Here is a 24,677-nt window from a genome sequence, read left to right as displayed (position 1 = left end):
ACAACTAGAGTAGGATGAAGTTGCTCTACCTAACAACTAGAGTAGGATGAAGTTGATCGACCTAACAACTACAGTAGGATGAAGTTGATCTACCTAACAACTAGAGTAGGATGAAGTTGATCTACCTAACAACTACAGTAGGATGAAGGTGATCTACCTAACAACTACAGTAGGATGAAGGTGATCTACCTAACAACTACAGTAGGATGAAGTTGATCTACCTAACAACTACAGTAGGATGAAGTTGATGTACCTAACAACTACAGTAGGATGAAGGTGATCTACCTAACAACTACAGGAGGATGAAGGTGATCTACCTAACAACTAGAGTAGGATGAAGTTGCTCTACCTAACAACTAGAGTAGGATGACGTTGATCTACCTAACAACTACAGTAGGATGAAGTTGATCTACCTAACAACTACAGTAGGATGAAGTTGATCTACCTAACAATTACAGTAGGATGAAGGTGATCTTCCTAACATCTACAGTAGGATGAAGTTGATCTACCTAATAACTACAGTAGGATGAAGGTGATCTACCTAACAACTACAGTAGGATGAAGGTGATCTACCTAACAACTACAGTAGGATGAAGTTGATCTACCTAACAACTACAGTAGGATGAAGTTGATGTACCTAACAACTACAGTAGGATGAAGGTGATCTACCTAACAACTACAGGAGGATGAAGTTGATCTACCTAACAACTAGAGTAGGATGAAGTTGCTCTACCTAACAACTAGAGTAGGATGACGTTGATCTACCTAACAACTACAGTAGGATGAAGTTGATCTACCTAACAACTACAGTAGGATGAAGTTGATCTACCTAACAATTACAGTAGGATGAAGGTGATCTACCTAACATCTACAGTAGGATGAAGTTGATCTACCTAATAACTACAGTAGGATGAAGTTGATCTACATAACAACTACTGTAGGATGAAGGTGATCTACCTAACAACTACAGTAGGATGAAGGTGATCTACCTAACAACTACAGTAGGATGAAGTTGATCTACCTAACAACTACAGTAGGATGAAGTTGATCTGCCTAACAACTACTGTAGGATGAAGGTGATCTACCTAACAACTACAGGAGGATGAAGTTGATCTACCTAACAACTACAGTAGGATGAAGTTGATCTACCTAACAACTACAGTAGGATGAAGTTTATCTACCTAACAACTACAGTAGGATGAAGGTGATCTACCTAACATCTACAGTAGGATGAAGTTGATCTACCTAATAACTACAGTAGGATGAAGTTGATCTACCTAACAACTACAGTAGGATGAAGTTGATCTACCTAACAACTACAGTAGGATGAAGGTGATCTACCTAACAACTACAGTAGGATGAAGGTGATCTACCTAACAACTAGAGTAGGATGAAGGTGATCTACCTAAAAACTACAGTAGGATGAAGTTGATCTACCTAACAACTACAGTAGGATGAAGTTGATCGACCTAACAACTACAGTAGGATGAAGTTGATCTATTTAAACACTACAGTAGGATGAAGTTGATCTACCTAACAACTACAGTAGGATGAAGTTGATCTACCTAACAACTACAGTAGGATAAAGTTGATCTCCCTAACATCTACAGTAGGATGAAGGTGATCTACCTAACAACTAGAGTAGGATGAAGTTGATCGACCTAACAACTACAGTAGGATGAAGTTGATCTACCTAACAACTAGAGTAGGATGAAGTTGATCTACCTAACAACTAGAGTAGGATGAAGTTTATCGACCTAACAACTACAGTAGGATGAAGTTGATCTACCTAACAACTAGGTAGGATGAAGTTGATCTACCTAACAACTACAGTAGGATGAAGGTGATCTACCTAACAACTACAGTAGGATGATGGTGATCTACCTAACAACTACAGTAGGATGAAGTTGCTCTACCTAACAACTAGAGTAGGATGACGTTGATCTACCTAACAACTACAGTAGGATGAAGTTGATCTACCTAACAACTACAGTAGGATGAAGTTGATCTACCTAACAATTACAGTAGGATGAAGGTGATCTACCTAACATCTACAGTAGGATGAAGTTGATCTACCTAATAACTACAGTAGGATGAAGTTGATCTACCTAACAACTACTGTAGGATGAAGGTGATCTACCTAACAACTACAGTAGGATGAAGGTGCTCTACCTAACAACTACAGTAGGATGAAGTTGATCTACCTAACAACTACAGTAGGATGAAGTTGATCTACCTAACAACTACTGTAGGATGAAGGTGATCTACCTAACAACTACAGGAGGATGAAGTTGATCTACCTAACAACTACAGTAGGATGAAGTTGATCTACCTAACAACTACAGTAGGATGTAGTTGATCTACCTAACAACTACAGTAGGATGAAGGTGATCAACCTAACATCTACAGTAGGATGAAGTTGATCTACCTAATAACTACAGTAGGATGAAGTTGATCTACCTAACAACTACAGTAGGATGAAGTTGATCTACCTAACAACTACAGTAGGATGAAGGTGATCTACCTAACAACTACAGTAGGATGAAGGTGATCTACCTAAGAACTAGAGTAGGATGAAGGTGATCTACCTAAAAACTACAGTAGGATGAAGTTGATCTACCTAACAACTACAGTAGGATGAAGGTGATCTACCTAACAACTACAGTAGGATGAAGTTGATCTACCTAACAACTACAGTAGGATGAAGTTGATCTATTTAAACACTACAGTAGGATGAAGTTGATCTACCTAACAACTACAGTAGGATGAAGTTGATCTACCTAACAACTACAGTAGGATAAAGTTGATCTCCCTAACATCTACAGTAGGATGAAGGTGATCGACCTAACAACTACAGTAGGATGAAGTTGATCTACCTAACAACTAGAGTAGGATGAAGTTGATCTACCTAACAACTACAGTAGGATGAAGTTGATCGACCTAACAACTACAGTAGGATGAAGTTGATCTACCTAACAACTAGAGTAGGATGAAGTTGATCTACCTAACAACTACAGTAGGATGAAGGTGATCTACCTAACAACTACAGTAGGATGAAGTTGATCTACCTAACAACTACAGTAGGATGAAGTTGATGTACCTAACAACTACAGTAGGATGAAGGTGATCTACCTAACAACTACAGGAGGATGAAGTTGATCTACCTAACAACTAGAGTAGGATGAAGTTGCTCTACCTAACAACTAGAGTAGGATGACGTTGATCTACCTAACAACTACAGTAGGATGAAGTTGATCTACCTAACAACTACAGTAGGATGAAGTTGATCTACCTAACAATTACAGTAGGATGAAGGTGATCTACCTAACATCTACAGTAGGATGAAGTTGATCTACCTAATAACTACAGTAGGATGAAGTTGATCTACCTAACAACTACTGTAGGATGAAGGTGATCTACCTAACAACTACAGTAGGATGAAGGTGATCTACCTAACAACTACAGTAGGATGAAGTTGATCTACCTAACAACTACAGTAGGATGAAGTTGATCTACCTAACAACTACTGTAGGATGAAGGTGATCTACCTAACAACTACAGGAGGATGAAGTTGATCTACCTAACAACTACAGTAGGATGAAGTTGATCTACCTAACAACTACAGTAGGATGAAGTTGATCTACCTAACAATTACAGTAGGATGAAGGTGATCTACCTAACATCTACAGTAGGATGAAGTTGATCTACCTAATAACTACAGTAGGATGAAGTTGATCTACCTAACAACTACTGTAGGATGAAGGTGATCTACCTAACAACTACAGTAGGATGAAGGTGATCTACCTAACAACTACAGTAGGATGAAGTTGATCTACCTAACAACTACAGTAGGATGAAGTTGATCTACCTAACAACTAGAGTAGGATGAAGTTGATCTACCTAACAACTACAGTAGGAAGAAGGTGATCTACCTAACAACTACAGTAGGATGAAGGTGATCTACCTAACAACTACAGTAGGATGAAGTTGATCTACCTAACAACTAAAGTAGGATGAAGTTGATCTACCTAACAACTAGAGAAGGATGAAGTTGATCTACCTAACAACTAGAGTAGGATGAAGTTGCTCTACCTAAAAACTAGAGTAGGATGAAGTTGATCGACCTAACAACTACAGTAGGATGAAGTTGATCTACCTAACAACTAGAGTAGGATGAAGTTGATCTACCTAACAACTACAGTAGGATGAAGTTGATCTACCTAACAACTACAGTAGGATGAAGTTGATCTCCCTAACAATTACAGTAGGATGAAGGTGATCTACCTAACAACTACAGTAGGATGAAGTTGATCTACCTAACAACTACAGTAGGATGAAGGTGATCTACCTAACAACTACAGTAGGATGAAGGTGATCTACCTAACAACTACAGTAGGATGAAGGTGATCTACCTAACAACTACAGTAGGATGAAGTTGATCTACCTAACAACTAGAGTAGGATGAAGTTGATCTACCTAACAACTACAGTAGGATGAAGTTTATCTACCTAACAACTAGAGTAGGATGAAGGTGATCTACCTAACAACTACAGTAGGATGAAGGTGATCTACCTAACAACTACAGTAGGATGAAGGTGATCTACCTAACAACTACAGTAGGATGAAGTTGATCTACCTAACAACTAGAGTAGGATGAAGTTGATCTACCTAACAACTACAGTAGGATGAAGTTTATCTACCTAACAACTAGAGTAGGATGAAGGTGATCTACCTAACAACTACAGTAGGATGAAGTTGATCTACCTAACAACTAAAGTAGGATGAAGGTGATCTACCTAACAACTACAGTAGGATGAAGGTGATGTACCTAACAACTACAGTAGGATGAAGGTGATCTACCTAACAACTACAGTAGGATGAAGTTGATCTACCTAACAACTACAGTAGGACGAAGTTGATCTACCTAACAACTACAGTAGGATGAAGTTGATCTACCTAACAACTACAGTAGGATGAAGTTGATCGACCTAACAACTACAGTAGGATGAAGTTGATCTACCTAACAACTACAGTAGGATGAAGGTGATCTACCTAACAACTACAGTAGGATGAAGGTGATCTACCTAACAACTACAGTAGGATGAAGGTGATCTACCTAACAACTACAGTAGGATGAAGTTGATCTACCTAACAACTAGAGTAGGATGAAGTTGATCTACCTAACAACTACAGTAGGAAGAAGGTGATCTACCTAACAACTACAGTAGGATGAAGGTGATCTACCTAACAACTACAGTAGGATGAAGTTGATCTACCTAACAACTAAAGTAGGATGAAGTTGATCTACCTAACAACTAGAGAAGGATGAAGTTGATCTACAAAACAACTAGAGTAGGATGAAGTTGCTCTACCTAACAACTAGAGTAGGATGAAGTTGATCGACCTAACAACTACAGTAGGATGAAGTTGATCTACCTAACAACTAGAGTAGGATGAAGTTGATCTACCTAACAACTACAGTAGGATGAAGGTGATCTACCTAACAACTACAGTAGGATGAAGGTGATCTACCTAACAACTACAGTAGGATGAAGTTGATCTACCTAACAACTACAGTAGGATGAAGTTGATGTACCTAACAACTACAGTAGGATGAAGGTGATCTACCTAACAACTACAGGAGGATGAAGGTGATCTACCTAACAACTAGAGTAGGATGAAGTTGCTCTACCTAACAACTAGAGTAGGATGACGTTGATCTACCTAACAACTACAGTAGGATGAAGTTGATCTACCTAACAACTACAGTAGGATGAAGTTGATCTACCTAACAATTACAGTAGGATGAAGGTGATCTTCCTAACATCTACAGTAGGATGAAGTTGATCTACCTAATAACTACAGTAGGATGAAGGTGATCTACCTAACAACTACAGTAGGATGAAGGTGATCTACCTAACAACTACAGTAGGATGAAGTTGATCTACCTAACAACTACAGTAGGATGAAGTTGATGTACCTAACAACTACAGTAGGATGAAGGTGATCTGCCTAACAACTACAGGAGGATGAAGTTGATCTACCTAACAACTAGAGTAGGATGAAGTTGCTCTACCTAACAACTAGAGTAGGATGACGTTGATCTACCTAACAACTACAGTAGGATGAAGTTGATCTACCTAACAACTACAGTAGGATGAAGTTGATCTACCTAACAATTACAGTAGGATGAAGGTGATCTACCTAACATCTACAGTAGGATGAAGTTGATCTACCTAATAACTACAGTAGGATGAAGTTGATCTACATAACAACTACTGTAGGATGAAGGTGATCTACCTAACAACTACAGTAGGATGAAGGTGATCTACCTAACAACTACAGTAGGATGAAGTTGATCTACCTAACAACTACAGTAGGATGAAGTTGATCTGCCTAACAACTACTGTAGGATGAAGGTGATCTACCTAACAACTACAGGAGGATGAAGTTGATCTACCTAACAACTACAGTAGGATGAAGTTGATCTACCTAACAACTACAGTAGGATGAAGTTTATCTACCTAACAACTACAGTAGGATGAAGGTGATCTACCTAACATCTACAGTAGGATGAAGTTGATCTACCTAATAACTACAGTAGGATGAAGTTGATCTACCTAACAACTACAGTAGGATGAAGTTGATCTACCTAACAACTACAGTAGGATGAAGGTGATCTACCTAACAACTACAGTAGGATGAAGGTGATCTACCTAACAACTAGAGTAGGATGAAGGTGATCTACCTAAAAACTACAGTAGGATGAAGTTGATCTACCTAACAACTACAGTAGGATGAAGTTGATCGACCTAACAACTACAGTAGGATGAAGTTGATCTATTTAAACACTACAGTAGGATGAAGTTGATCTACCTAACAACTACAGTAGGATGAAGTTGATCTACCTAACAACTACAGTAGGATAAAGTTGATCTCCCTAACATCTACAGTAGGATGAAGGTGATCTACCTAACAACTAGAGTAGGATGAAGTTGATCGACCTAACAACTACAGTAGGATGAAGTTGATCTACCTAACAACTAGAGTAGGATGAAGTTGATCTACCTAACAACTAGAGTAGGATGAAGTTGATCGACCTAACAACTACAGTAGGATGAAGTTGATCTACCTAACAACTAGAGTAGGATGAAGTTGATCTACCTAACAACTACAGTAGGATGAAGGTGATCTACCTAACAACTACAGTAGGATGATGGTGATCTACCTAACAACTACAGTAGGATGAAGTTGCTCTACCTAACAACTAGAGTAGGATGACGTTGATCTACCTAACAACTACAGTAGGATGAAGTTGATCTACCTAACAACTACAGTAGGATGAAGTTGATCTACCTAACAATTACAGTAGGATGAAGGTGATCTACCTAACATCTACAGTAGGATGAAGTTGATCTACCTAATAACTACAGTAGGATGAAGTTGATCTACCTAACAACTACTGTAGGATGAAGGTGATCTACCTAACAACTACAGTAGGATGAAGGTGCTCTACCTAACAACTACAGTAGGATGAAGTTGATCTACCTAACAACTACAGTAGGATGAAGTTGATCTACCTAACAACTACTGTAGGATGAAGGTGATCTACCTAACAACTACAGTAGGATGAAGGTGATCTACCTAACAACTACAGTAGGATGAAGGTGATCTACCTAACAACTACAGTAGGATGAAGTTGATCTACCTAACAACTAGAGTAGGATGAAGTTGATCTACCTAACAACTACAGTAGGATGAAGTTTATCTACCTAACAACTAGAGTAGGATGAAGGTGATCTACCTAACAACTACAGTAGGATGAAGTTGATCTACCTAACAACTAAAGTAGGATGAAGGTGATCTACCTAACAACTACAGTAGGATGAAGGTGATGTACCTAACAACTACAGTAGGATGAAGGTGATCTACCTAACAACTACAGTAGGATGAAGTTGATCTACCTAACAACTACAGTAGGACGAAGTTGATCTACCTAACAACTACAGTAGGATGAAGTTGATCTACCTAACAACTACAGTAGGATGAAGTTGATCGACCTAACAACTACAGTAGGATGAAGTTGATCTACCTAACAACTACAGTAGGATGAAGGTGATCTACCTAACAACTACAGTAGGATGAAGGTGATCTACCTAACAACTACAGTAGGATGAAGGTGATCTACGTAACAACTACAGTAGGATGAAGTTGATCTACCTAACAACTAGAGTAGGATGAAGTTGATCTACCTAACAACTACAGTAGGAAGAAGGTGATCTACCTAACAACTACAGTAGGATGAAGGTGATCTACCTAACAACTACAGTAGGATGAAGTTGATCTACCTAACAACTAAAGTAGGATGAAGTTGATCTACCTAACAACTAGAGAAGGATGAAGTTGATCTACAAAACAACTAGAGTAGGATGAAGTTGCTCTACCTAACAACTAGAGTAGGATGAAGTTGATCGACCTAACAACTACAGTAGGATGAAGTTGATCTACCTAACAACTAGAGTAGGATGAAGTTGATCTACCTAACAACTACAGTAGGATGAAGGTGATCTACCTAACAACTACAGTAGGATGAAGTTGATCTACCTAACAACTACAGTAGGACGAAGTTGATCTACCTAACAACTACAGTAGGATGAAGTTGATCTACCTAACAACTACAGTAGGATGAAGTTGATCGACCTAACAACTACAGTAGGATGAAGTTGATCTACCTAACAACTACAGTAGGATGAAGGTGATCTACCTAACAACTACAGTAGGATGAAGGTGATCTACCTAACAACTACAGTAGGATGAAGGTGATCTACGTAACAACTACAGTAGGATGAAGTTGATCTACCTAACAACTAGAGTAGGATGAAGTTGATCTACCTAACAACTACAGTAGGAAGAAGGTGATCTACCTAACAACTACAGTAGGATGAAGGTGATCTACCTAACAACTACAGTAGGATGAAGTTGATCTACCTAACAACTAAAGTAGGATGAAGTTGATCTACCTAACAACTAGAGAAGGATGAAGTTGATCTACAAAACAACTAGAGTAGGATGAAGTTGCTCTACCTAACAACTAGAGTAGGATGAAGTTGATCGACCTAACAACTACAGTAGGATGAAGTTGATCTACCTAACAACTAGAGTAGGATGAAGTTGATCTACCTAACAACTACAGTAGGATGAAGGTGATCTACCTAACAACTACAGTAGGATGAAGGTGATCTACCTAACAACTACAGTAGGATGAAGTTGATCTACCTAACAACTACAGTAGGATGAAGTTGATGTACCTAACAACTACAGTAGGATGAAGGTGATCTACCTAACAACTACAGGAGGATGAAGGTGATCTACCTAACAACTAGAGTAGGATGAAGTTGCTCTACCTAACAACTAGAGTAGGATGACGTTGATCTACCTAACAACTACAGTAGGATGAAGTTGATCTACCTAACAACTACAGTAGGATGAAGTTGATCTACCTAACAATTACAGTAGGATGAAGGTGATCTTCCTAACATCTACAGTAGGATGAAGTTGATCTACCTAATAACTACAGTAGGATGAAGGTGATCTACCTAACAACTACAGTAGGATGAAGGTGATCTACCTAACAACTACAGTAGGATGAAGTTGATCTACCTAACAACTACAGTAGGATGAAGTTGATGTACCTAACAACTACAGTAGGATGAAGGTGATCTACCTAACAACTACAGGAGGATGAAGTTGATCTACCTAACAACTAGAGTAGGATGAAGTTGCTCTACCTAACAACTAGAGTAGGATGACGTTGATCTACCTAACAACTACAGTAGGATGAAGTTGATCTACCTAACAACTACAGTAGGATGAAGTTGATCTACCTAACAATTACAGTAGGATGAAGGTGATCTACCTAACATCTACAGTAGGATGAAGTTGATCTACCTAATAACTACAGTAGGATGAAGTTGATCTACATAACAACTACTGTAGGATGAAGGTGATCTACCTAACAACTACAGTAGGATGAAGGTGATCTACCTAACAACTACAGTAGGATGAAGTTGATCTACCTAACAACTACAGTAGGATGAAGTTGATCTGCCTAACAACTACTGTAGGATGAAGGTGATCTACCTAACAACTACAGGAGGATGAAGTTGATCTACCTAACAACTACAGTAGGATGAAGTTGATCTACCTAACAACTACAGTAGGATGAAGTTTATCTACCTAACAACTACAGTAGGATGAAGGTGATCTACCTAACATCTACAGTAGGATGAAGTTGATCTACCTAATAACTACAGTAGGATGAAGTTGATCTACCTAACAACTACAGTAGGATGAAGTTGATCTACCTAACAACTACAGTAGGATGAAGGTGATCTACCTAACAACTACAGTAGGATGAAGGTGATCTACCTAACAACTAGAGTAGGATGAAGGTGATCTACCTAAAAACTACAGTAGGATGAAGTTGATCTACCTAACAACTACAGTAGGATGAAGTTGATCGACCTAACAACTACAGTAGGATGAAGTTGATCTATTTAAACACTACAGTAGGATGAAGTTGATCTACCTAACAACTACAGTAGGATGAAGTTGATCTACCTAACAACTACAGTAGGATAAAGTTGATCTCCCTAACATCTACAGTAGGATGAAGGTGATCTACCTAACAACTAGAGTAGGATGAAGTTGATCGACCTAACAACTACAGTAGGATGAAGTTGATCTACCTAACAACTAGAGTAGGATGAAGTTGATCTACCTAACAACTAGAGTAGGATGAAGTTTATCGACCTAACAACTACAGTAGGATGAAGTTGATCTACCTAACAACTAGAGTAGGATGAAGTTGATCTACCTAACAACTACAGTAGGATGAAGGTGATCTACCTAACAACTACAGTAGGATGATGGTGATCTACCTAACAACTACAGTAGGATGAAGTTGCTCTACCTAACAACTAGAGTAGGATGACGTTGATCTACCTAACAACTACAGTAGGATGAAGTTGATCTACCTAACAACTACAGTAGGATGAAGTTGATCTACCTAACAATTACAGTAGGATGAAGGTGATCTACCTAACATCTACAGTAGGATGAAGTTGATCTACCTAATAACTACAGTAGGATGAAGTTGATCTACCTAACAACTACTGTAGGATGAAGGTGATCTACCTAACAACTACAGTAGGATGAAGGTGCTCTACCTAACAACTACAGTAGGATGAAGTTGATCTACCTAACAACTACAGTAGGATGAAGTTGATCTACCTAACAACTACTGTAGGATGAAGGTGATCTACCTAACAACTACAGGAGGATGAAGTTGATCTACCTAACAACTACAGTAGGATGAAGTTGATCTACCTAACAACTACAGTAGGATGTAGTTGATCTACCTAACAACTACAGTAGGATGAAGGTGATCAACCTAACATCTACAGTAGGATGAAGTTGATCTACCTAATAACTACAGTAGGATGAAGTTGATCTACCTAACAACTACAGTAGGATGAAGTTGATCTACCTAACAACTACAGTAGGATGAAGGTGATCTACCTAACAACTACAGTAGGATGAAGGTGATCTACCTAAGAACTAGAGTAGGATGAAGGTGATCTACCTAAAAACTACAGTAGGATGAAGTTGATCTACCTAACAACTACAGTAGGATGAAGGTGATCTACCTAACAACTACAGTAGGATGAAGTTGATCTACCTAACAACTACAGTAGGATGAAGTTGATCTATTTAAACACTACAGTAGGATGAAGTTGATCTACCTAACAACTACAGTAGGATGAAGTTGATCTACCTAACAACTACAGTAGGATAAAGTTGATCTCCCTAACATCTACAGTAGGATGAAGGTGATCGACCTAACAACTACAGTAGGATGAAGTTGATCTACCTAACAACTAGAGTAGGATGAAGTTGATCTACCTAACAACTACAGTAGGATGAAGTTGATCGACCTAACAACTACAGTAGGATGAAGTTGATCTACCTAACAACTAGAGTAGGATGAAGTTGATCTACCTAACAACTACAGTAGGATGAAGGTGATCTACCTAACAACTACAGTAGGATGAAGTTGATCTACCTAACAACTACAGTAGGATGAAGTTGATGTACCTAACAACTACAGTAGGATGAAGGTGATCTACCTAACAACTACAGGAGGATGAAGTTGATCTACCTAACAACTAGAGTAGGATGAAGTTGCTCTACCTAACAACTAGAGTAGGATGACGTTGATCTACCTAACAACTACAGTAGGATGAAGTTGATCTACCTAACAACTACAGTAGGATGAAGTTGATCTACCTAACAATTACAGTAGGATGAAGGTGATCTACCTAACATCTACAGTAGGATGAAGTTGATCTACCTAATAACTACAGTAGGATGAAGTTGATCTACCTAACAACTACTGTAGGATGAAGGTGATCTACCTAACAACTACAGTAGGATGAAGGTGATCTACCTAACAACTACAGTAGGATGAAGTTGATCTACCTAACAACTACAGTAGGATGAAGTTGATCTACCTAACAACTACTGTAGGATGAAGGTGATCTACCTAACAACTACAGGAGGATGAAGTTGATCTACCTAACAACTACAGTAGGATGAAGTTGATCTACCTAACAACTACAGTAGGATGAAGTTGATCTACCTAACAATTACAGTAGGATGAAGGTGATCTACCTAACATCTACAGTAGGATGAAGTTGATCTACCTAATAACTACAGTAGGATGAAGTTGATCTACCTAACAACTACTGTAGGATGAAGGTGATCTACCTAACAACTACAGTAGGATGAAGGTGATCTACCTAACAACTACAGTAGGATGAAGTTGATCTACCTAACAACTACAGTAGGATGAAGTTGATCTACCTAACAACTACTGTAGGATGAATGTGATCTACCTAACAACTACAGGAGGATGAAGTTGATCTACCTAACAACTACAGTAGGATGAAGTTGATCTACCTAACAACTACAGTAGGATGAAGTTGATCTACCTAACAACTACATTAGGATGAAGGTGATCTACCTAACATCTACAGTAGGATGAAGTTGATCTACCTAATAACTACAGTAGGATGAAGTTGATCTACCTAACAACTACAGTAGGATGAAGTTGATCTACCTAACAACTACAGTAGGATGAAGGTGATCTACCTAACAACTACAGTAGGATGAAGGTGATCTACCTAACAACTAGAGTAGGATGAAGGTGATCTACCTAAAAACTACAGTAGGATGAAGTTGATCTACCTAACAACTACAGTAGGATGAAGTTGATCGACCTAACAACTACAGTAGGATGAAGTTGATCTATTTAAACACTACAGTAGGATGAAGTTGATCTACCTAACAACTACAGTAGGATGAAGTTGATCTACCTAACAACTACAGTAGGATAAAGTTGATCTCCCTAATATCTACAGTAGGATGAAGGTGATCTACCTAACAACTAGAGTAGGATGAAGTTGATCGACCTAACAACTACAGTAGGATGAAGTTGATCTACCTAACAACTAGAGTAGGATGAAGTTGATCTACCTAACAACTAGAGTAGGATGAAGTTGATCGACCTAACAACTACAGTAGGATGAAGTTGATCTATTTAACAACTACAGTAGGATGAAGTTGATCTACCTAACAACTACAGTAGGATGAAGTTGATCTACCTAACATTTACAGTAGGATAAAGTTGATCTCCCTAACATCTACAGTAGGATGAAGGTGATCTACCTAACAACTACAGTAGGATGAAGGTGATCTACCTAACAACTACAGTAGGATGAAGGTGATCTACCTAACAACTAGAGTAGGATGAAGGTGATCTACCTAAAAACTACAGTAGGATGAAGTTGATCTACCTAACAACTACAGTAGGATGAAGTTGATCGACCTAACAACTACAGTAGGATGAAGTTGATCTATTTAAACACTACAGTAGGATGAAGTTGATCTACCTAACAACTACAGTAGGATGAAGTTGATCTACCTAACAACTACAGTAGGATAAAGTTGATCTCCCTAATATCTACAGTAGGATGAAGGTGATCTACCTAACAACTAGAGTAGGATGAAGTTGATCGACCTAACAACTACAGTAGGATGAAGTTGATCTACCTAACAACTAGAGTAGGATGAAGTTGATCTACCTAACAACTAGAGTAGGATGAAGTTGATCGACCTAACAACTACAGTAGGATGAAGTTGATCTATTTAACAACTACAGTAGGATGAAGTTGATCTACCTAACAACTACAGTAGGATGAAGTTGATCTACCTAACATTTACAGTAGGATAAAGTTGATCTCCCTAACATCTACAGTAGGATGAAGGTGATCTACCTAACAACTAGAGTAGGATGAAGTTGATCGACCTAACAACTACAGTAGGATGAAGTTGATCTACCTAACAACTAGAGTAGGATGAAGTTGATCTACCTAACAACTAGAGTAGGATGAAGTTGATCAACCTAACAACTACAGTAGGATGAAGTTGATCTACCTAACAACTAGAGTAGGATGAAGTTGATCTACCTAACAACTGCAGTAGGATGAAGGTGATCTACCTAACAACTACAGTAGGATGAAGTTGATCTATTTAAACACTACAGTAGGATGAAGTTGATCTACCTAACAACTACAGTAGGATGAAGTTGATCTACCTAACAACTACAGTAGGATAAAGTTGATCTCCCTAACATCTACAGTAGGATGAAGGTGATCTACCTAACAACTAGAGTAGGATGAAGTTGATCGACCTAACAACTACAGTAGGATGAAGTTGATCTACCTAACAACTAGAGTAGGATGAAGTTGATCTACCTAACAACTAGAGTAGGATGAAGTTGATCGACCTAACAACTACAGTAGGATGAAGTTGATCTATTTAACAACTACAGTAGGATGAAGTTGATCTACCCAACAACTACAGTAGGATGAAGTTGATCTACCTAACAACTACAGTAGGATAAAGTTGATCTCCCTAACATCTACAGTAGGATGAAGGTGATCTACCTAACAACTAGAGTAGGATGAAGTTGATCTACCTAACAACTAGAGTAGGATGAAGTTGATCTACCTAACAACTAGAGTAGGATGAAGTTGATCGACCTAACAACTACAGTAGGATGAAGTTGATCTACCTAACAACTAGAGTAGGATGAAGTTGATCTACCTAACAACTACAGTAGGATGAAGTTGATCTACCTAACAACTACAGGAGGATGAAGTTGATCTACCTAACAATTACAGTAGGATGAAGGTGATCTTCCTAACATCTACAGTAGGATGAAGTTGATCTACCTAATAACTACAGTAGGATGAAGTTGATCGACCTAACAACTACAGTAGGATGAAGTTGATCTATCTAACAACTACAGTAGGATGAAGGTGATCTACCTAACAACTACAGTAGGATGAAGGTGATCTACCTAACAACTACAGTAGGATTAAGTTGATGTACCTAACAACTACAGTAGGATGAAGTTGATGTACCTAACAACTACAGTAGGATGAAGTTGATCTACCTAACAACTACAGTAGGATGAAGGTGATCTACCTAACATCTACAGTAGGATGAAGTTGATCTACCTAATAACTACAGTAGGATGAAGTTGATCTACCTAACAACTACAGTAGGATGAAGTTGATCTACCTAACAACTACAGTAGGATGAAGGTGATCTACCTAACAACTACAGTAGGATGAAGGTGATCTACCTAACAACTAGAGTAGGATGAAGGTGATCTACCTAAAAACTACAGTAGGATGAAGTTGATCTACCTAACAACTACAGTAGGATGAAGTTGATCGACCTAACAACTACAGTAGGATGAACATGATCTATTTAACAACTACAGTAGGATGAAGTTGATCTACCTAACAACTACAGTAGGATGAAGTTGATCTACCTAACAACTACAGTAGGATAAAGTTGATCTCCCTAACATCTACAGTAGGATGAAGGTGATCTACCTAACAACTAGAGTAGGATGAAGTTGATCGACCTAACAACTACAGTAGGATGAAGTTGATCTACCTAACAACTAGAGTAGGATGAAGTTGATCTACCTAACAACTAGAGTAGGATGAAGTTGATCGACCTAACAACTACAGTAGGATGAAGTTGATCTACCTAACAACTAGAGTAGGATGAAGTTGATCTACCTAACAACTACAGTAGGATGAAGATGATCTACCTAACAACTACAGTAGGATGAAGGTGATCTACCTAACAAATACAATAGGATGAAGTTGATCTACCTAACAACTAGAGTAGGATGAAGTTGATGTACCTAACAACTACAGTAGGATGAAGGTGATCTACCTAACAACTACAGGAGGATGAAGGTGATCTACCTAACAACTAGAGTAGGATGAAGTTGCTCTACCTAACAACTAGAGTAGGATGACGTTGATCTACCTAACAACTACAGTAGGATGAAGTTGATCTACCTAACAACTACAGTAGGATGAAGTTGATCTACCTAACAATTACAGTAGGATGAAGGTGATCTTCCTAACATCTACAGTAGGATGAAGTTGATCTACCTAATAACTACAGTAGGATGAAGGTGATCTACCTAACAACTACAGTAGGATGAAGGTGATCTACCTAACAACTACAGTAGGATGAAGTTGATCTACCTAACAACTACAGTAGGATGAAGTTGATGTACCTAACAACTACAGTAGGATGAAGGTGATCTACCTAACAACTACAGGAGGATGAAGTTGATCTACCTAACAACTAGAGTAGGATGACGTTGTTCTACCTAACAACTACAGTAGGATGAAGTTGATCTACCTAACAACTAGAGTAGGATGACGTTGATCTACCTAACAACTACAGTAGGATGAAGTTGATCTACCTAACAACTACAGTAGGATGAAGTTGATCTACCTAACAATTACAGTAGGATGAAGGTGATCTACCTAACATCTACAGTAGGATGAAGTTGATCTACCTAATAACTACAGTAGGATGAAGTTGATCTACATAACAACTACTGTAGGATGAAGGTGATCTACCTAACAACTACAGTAGGATGAAGGTGATCTACCTAACAACTACAGTAGGATGAAGTTGATCTACCTAACAACCACAGTAGGATGAAGTTGATCTGCCTAACAACTACTGTAGGATGAAGGTGATCTACCTAACAACTACAGGAGGATGAAGTTGATCTACCTAACAACTACAGTAGGATGAAGTTGATCTACCTAACAACTACAGTAGGATGAAGTTGATCTACCTAACAACTACAGTAGGATGAAGGTGATCTACCTAACATCTACAGTAGGATGAAGTTGATCTACCTAATAACTACAGTAGGATGAAGTTGATCTACCTAACAACTACAGTAGGATGAAGTTGATCTACCTAACAACTACAGTAGGATGAAGGTGATCTACCTAACAACTACAGTAGGATGAAGGTGATCTACCTAACAACTAGAGTAGGATGAAGGTGATCTACCTAAAAACTACAGTAGGATGAAGTTGATCTACCTAACAACTACAGTAGGATGAAGTTGATCGACCCAACAACTACAGTAGGATGAAGTTGATCTATTTAAACACTACAGTAGGATGAAGTTGATCTACCTAACAACTACAGTAGGATGAAGTTGATCTACCTAACAACTACAGTAGGATAAAGTTGATCTCCCTAACATCTACAGTAGGATGAAGGTGATCTACCTAACAACTAGAGTAGGATGAAGTTGATCGACCTAACAACTACAGTAGGATGAAGTTGATCTACCTAACAACTAGAGTAGGATGAAGTTGATCTACCTAACATCTAGAGTAGGATGAAGTTGATCGACCTAACAACTACAGTAGGATGAAGTTGATCTACCTAACAACTACAGTAGGATGAAGTTGATCTACCTAACAACTACAGTAGGATAAAGTTGATCTCCCTAACATCTACAGTAGGATGAAGGTGATCTACCTAACAACTAGAGTAGGATGAAGTTGATCGACCTAACAACTACAGTAGGATGAAGTTGATCTACCTAACAACTAGAGTAGGATGAAGTTGATCTACCTAACAACTAGAGTAGGATGAAGTTGATCGACCTAACAACTACAGTAGGATGAAGTTGATCTATTTAACAACTACAGTAGGATGAAGTTGATCTACCTAACAACTACAGTAGGATGAAGTTGATCTACCTAACATTTACAGTAGGATAAAGTTGATCTCCCTAACATCTACAGTAGGATGAAGGTGATCTACCTAACAACTAGAGTAGGATGAAGTAGATCGACCTAACAACTACAGTAGGATGAAGTTGATCTACCTAACAACTAGAGTAGGATGAAGTTGATCTACCTAACAACTAGAGTAGGATGAAGTTGATCGACCTAACAACTACAGTAGGATGAAGTTGATCTACCTAACAACTAGAGTAGGATGAAGTTGATCTACCTAACAACTACAGTAGGATTAAGTTGATGTACCTAACAACTACAGTAGGATGAAGTTGATCTACCTAACAACTACAGTAGGATGAAGGTGATCTACCTAACATCTACAGTAGGATGAAGTTGATCTACCTAATAACTACAGTAGGATGAAGTTGATCGACCTAACAACTACAGTAGGATGAAGTTGATCTACCTAACAACTAGAGTAGGATGAAGTTGATCTACCTAACAACTAGAGTAGGATGAAGTTGATCGACCTAACAACTACAGTAGGATGAAGTTGATCTACCTAACAACTAGAGTAGGATGAAGTTGATCTACCTAACAACTACAGTAGGATGAAGATGATCTACCTAACAACTACAGTAGGATGAAGGTGATATACCTAACAAATACAATAGGATGAAGTTGATCTACCTAACAACTAGAGTAGGATGAAGTTGATGTACCTAACAACTACAGTAGGATGAAGGTGATCTACCTAACAACTACAGGAGGATGAAGGTGATCTACCTAACAACTAGAGTAGGATGAAGTTGCTCTACCTAACAACTAGAGTAGGATGACGTTGATCTACCTAACAACTACAGTAGGATGAAGTTGATCTACCTAACAACTACAGTAGGATGAAGTTGATCTACCTAACAATTACAGTAGGATGAAGGTGATCTTCCTAACATCTACAGTAGGATGAAGTTGATCTACCTAATAACTACAGTAGGATGAAGGTGATCTACCTAACAACTACAGTAGGATGAAGGTGATCTACCTAACAACTACAGTAGGATGAAGTTGATCTACCTAACAACTACAGTAGGATGAAGTTGATGTACCTAACAACTACAGTAGGATGAAGGTGATCTACCTAACAACTACAGGAGGATGAAGTTGATCTACCTAACAACTAGAGTAGGATGACGTTGATCTACCTAACAACTACAGTAGGATGAAGTTGATCTACCTAACAACTAGAGTAGGATGACGTTGATCTACCTAACAACTACAGTAGGATGAAGTTGATCTACCTAACAACTACAGTAGGATGAAGTTGATCTACCTAACAATTACAGTAGGATGAAGGTGATCTACCTAACATCTACAGTAGGATGAAGTTGATCTACCTAATAACTACAGTAGGATGAAGTTGATCTACATAACAACTACTGTAGGATGAAGGTGATCTACCTAACAACTACAGTAGGATGAAGGTGATCTACCTAACAACTACAGTAGGATGAAGTTGATCTACCTAACAACCACAGTAGGATGAAGTTGATCTGCCTAACAACTACTGTAGGATGAAGGTGATCTACCTAACAACTACAGGAGGATGAAGTTGATCTACCTAACAACTACAGTAGGATGAAGTTGATCTACCTAACAACTACAGTAGGATGAAGTTGATCTGCCTAACAACTACTGTAGGATGAAGGTGATCTACCTAACAACTACAGGAGGATGAAGTTGATCTACCTAACAACTACAGTAGGATGAAGTTGATCTACCTAACAACTACAGTAGGATGAAGTTGATCTACCTAACAACTACAGTAGGATGAAGGTGATCTACCTAACATCTACAGTAGGATGAAGTTGATCTACCTAATAACTACAGTAGGATGAAGTTGATCTACCTAACAACTACAGTAGGATGAAGGTGATCTACCTAACAACTACAGTAGGATGAAGGTGATCTACCTAACAACTACAGTAGGATGAAGGTGATCTACCTAAAAACTACAGTAGGATGAAGTTGATCTACCTAACAACTACAGTAGGATGAAGTTGATCGACCCAACAACTACAGTAGGATGAAGTTGATCTATTTAAACACTACAGTAGGATGAAGTTGATCTACCTAACAACTACAGTAGGATGAAGTTGATCTACCTAACAACTACAGTAGGATAAAGTTGATCTCCCTAACATCTACAGTAGGATGAAGGTGATCTACCTAACAACTAGAGTAGGATGAAGTTGATCGACCTAACAACTACAGTAGGATGAAGTTGATCTACCTAACAACTAGAGTAGGATGAAGTTGATCTACCTAACATCTAGAGTAGGATGAAGTTGATCGACCTAACAACTACAGTAGGATGAAGTTGATCTACCTAACAACTACAGTAGGATGAAGTTGATCTACCTAACAACTACAGTAGGATAAAGTTGATCTCCCTAACATCTACAGTAGGATGAAGGTGATCTACCTAACAACTAGAGTAGGATGAAGTTGATCGACCTAACAACTACAGTAGGATGAAGTTGATCTACCTAACAACTAGAGTAGGATGAAGTTGATCTACCTAACATCTAGAGTAGGATGAAGTTGATCGACCTAACAACTACAGTAGGATGAAGTTGATCTACCTAACAACTACAGTAGGATGAAGTTGATCTACCTAACAACTACAGTAGGATAAAGTTGATCTCCCTAACATCTACAGTAGGATGAAGGTGATCTACCTAACAACTGGAGTAGGATGAAGTTGATCGACCTAACAACTACAGTAGGATGAAGTTGATCTACCTAACAACTAGAGTAGGATGAAGTTGATCGACCTAACAACTACAGTAGGATGAAGTTGATCTATTTAACAACTACAGTAGGATGAAGTTGATCTACCTAACAACTACAGTAGGATGAAGTTGATCTACCTAACATTTACAGTAGGATAAAGTTGATCTCCCTAACATCTACAGTAGGATGAAGGTGATCTACCTAACAACTAGAGTAGGATGAAGTAGATCGACCTAACAACTACAGTAGGATGAAGTTGATCTACCTAACAACTAGAGTAGGATGAAGTTGATCTACCTAACAACTAGAGTAGGATGAAGTTGATCGACCTAACAACTACAGTAGGATGAAGTTGATCTACCTAACAACTAGAGTAGGATGAAGTTGATCTACCTAACAACTACAGTAGGATTAAGTTGATGTACCTAACAACTACAGTAGGATGAAGTTGATCTACCTAACAACTACAGTAGGATGAAGGTGATCTACCTAACATCTACAGTAGGATGAAGTTGATCTACCTAATAACTACAGTAGGATGAAGTTGATCGACCTAACAACTACAGTAGGATGAAGTTGATCTACCTAACAACTAGAGTAGGATGAAGTTGATCTACCTAACAACTAGAGTAGGATGAAGTTGATCGACCTAACAACTACAGTAGGATGAAGTTGATCTACCTAACAACTAGAGTAGGATGAAGTTGATCTACCTAACAACTACAGTAGGATGAAGATGATCTACCTAACAACTACAGTAGGATGAAGGTGATCTACCTAACAAATACAATAGGATGAAGTTGATCTACCTAACAACTAGAGTAGGATGAAGTTGATGTACCTAACAACTACAGTAGGATGAAGGTGATCTACCTAACAACTACAGGAGGATGAAGGTGATCTACCTAACAACTAGAGTAGGATGAAGTTGCTCTACCTAACAACTAGAGTAGGATGACGTTGATCTACCTAACAACTACAGTAGGATGAAGTTGATCTACCTAACAACTACAGTAGGATGAAGTTGATCTACCTAACAATTACAGTAGGATGAAGGTGATCTTCCTAACATCTACAGTAGGATGAAGTTGATCTACCTAATAACTACAGTAGGATGAAGGTGATCTACCTAACAACTACAGTAGGATGAAGGTGATCTACCTAACAACTACAGTAGGATGAAGTTGATCTACCTAACAACTACAGTAGGATGAAGTTGATGTACCTAACAACTACAGTAGGATGAAGGTGATCTACCTAACAACTACAGGAGGATGAAGTTGATCTACCTAACAACTAGAGTAGGATGACGTTGATCTACCTAACAACTACAGTAGGATGAAGTTGATCTACCTAACAACTAGAGTAGGATGACGTTGATCTACCTAACAACTACAGTAGGATGAAGTTGATCTACCTAACAACTACAGTAGGATGAAGTTGATCTACCTAACAATTACAGTAGGATGAAGGTGATCTACCTAACATCTACAGTAGGATGAAGTTGATCTACCTAATAACTACAGTAGGATGAAGTTGATCTACATAACAACTACTGTAGGATGAAGGTGATCTACCTAACAACTACAGTAGGATGAAGGTGATCTACCTAACAACTACAGTAGGATGAAGTTGATCTACCTAACAACCACAGTAGGATGAAGTTGATCTGCCTAACAACTACTGTAGGATGAAGGTGATCTACCTAACAACTACAGGAGGATGAAGTTGATCTACCTAACAACTACAGTAGGATGAAGTTGATCTACCTAACAACTACAGTAGGATGAAGTTGATCTACCTAACAACTACAGTAGGATGAAGGTGATCTACCTAACATCTACAGTAGGATGAAGTTGATCTACCTAATAACTACAGTAGGATGAAGTTGATCTACCTAACAACTACAGTAGGATGAAGTTGATCTACCTAACAACTACAGTAGGATGAAGGTGATCTACCTAACAACTACAGTAGGATGAAGGTGATCTACCTAACAACTAGAGTAGGATGAAGGTGATCTACCTAAAAACTACAGTAGGATGAAGTTGATCTACCTAACAACTACAGTAGGATGAAGTTGATCGACCCAACAACTACAGTAGGATGAAGTTGATCTATTTAAACACTACAGTAGGATGAAGTTGATCTACCTAACAACTACAGTAGGATGAAGTTGATCTACCTAACAACTACAGTAGGATAAAGTTGATCTCCCTAACATCTACAGTAGGATGAAGGTGATCTACCTAACAACTAGAGTAGGATGAAGTTGATCGACCTAACAACTACAGTAGGATGAAGTTGATCTACCTAACAACTAGAGTAGGATGAAGTTGATCTACCTAACATCTAGAGTAGGATGAAGTTGATCGACCTAACAACTACAGTAGGATGAAGTTGATCTACCTAACAACTACAGTAGGATGAAGTTGATCTACCTAACAACTACAGTAGGATAAAGTTGATCTCCCTAACATCTACAGTAGGATGAAGGTGATCTACCTAACAACTAGAGTAGGATGAAGTTGATCGACCTAACAACTACAGTAGGATGAAGTTGATCTACCTAACAACTAGAGTAGGATGAAGTTGATCTACCTAACAACTAGAGTAGGATGAAGTTGATCGACCTAACAACTACAGTAGGATGAAGTTGATCTATTTAACAACTACAGTAGGATGAAGTTGATCTACCTAACAACTACAGTAGGATGAAGTTGATCTACCTAACATTTACAGTAGGATAAAGTTGATCTCCCTAACATCTACAGTAGGATGAAGGTGATCTACCTAACAACTAGAGTAGGATGAAGTAGATCGACCTAACAACTACAGTAGGATGAAGTTGATCTACCTAACAACTAGAGTAGGATGAAGTTGATCTACCTAACAACTAGAGTAGGATGAAGTTGATCGACCTAACAACTACAGTAGGATGAAGTTGATCTACCTAACAACTAGAGTAGGATGAAGTTGATCTACCTAACAACTGCAGTAGGATGAAGGTGATCTACCTAACAACTACAGTAGGATGAAGTTGATCTATTTAAACACTACAGTAGGATGAAGTTGATCTACCTAACAACTACAGTAGGATGAAGTTGATCTACCTAACAACTACAGTAGGATAAAGTTGATCTCCCTAACATCTACAGTAGGATGAAGGTGATCTACCTAACAACTAGAGTAGGATGAAGTTGATCGACCTAACAACTACAGTAGGATGAAGTTGATCTACCTAACAACTAGAGTAGGATGAAGTTGATCTACCTAACAACTAGAGTAGGATGAAGTTGATCGACCTAACAACTACAGTAGGATGAAGTTGATCTATTTAACAACTACAGTAGGATGAAGTTGATCTACCTAACAACTACAGTAGGATGAAGTTGATCTACCTAACAACTACAGTAGGATAAAGTTGATCTCCCTAACATCTACAGTAGGATGAAGGTGATCTACCTAACAACTAGAGTAGGATGAAGTTGATCTACCTAACAACTAGAGTAGGATGAAGTTGATCTACCTAACAACTAGAGTAGGATGAAGTTGATCGACCTAACAACTACAGTAGGATGAAGTTGATCTACCTAACAACTAGAGTAGGATGAAGTTGATCTACCTAACAACTACAGTAGGATGAAGTTGATCTACCTAACAACT

Source organism: Salvelinus fontinalis, unplaced genomic scaffold (assembly GCF_029448725.1).
Source record: "Salvelinus fontinalis isolate EN_2023a unplaced genomic scaffold, ASM2944872v1 scaffold_0002, whole genome shotgun sequence".
Taxonomy (NCBI): Eukaryota; Metazoa; Chordata; class Actinopteri; order Salmoniformes; family Salmonidae; genus Salvelinus; species Salvelinus fontinalis.
Note: the sequence above shows the minus strand (reverse complement) of the source record.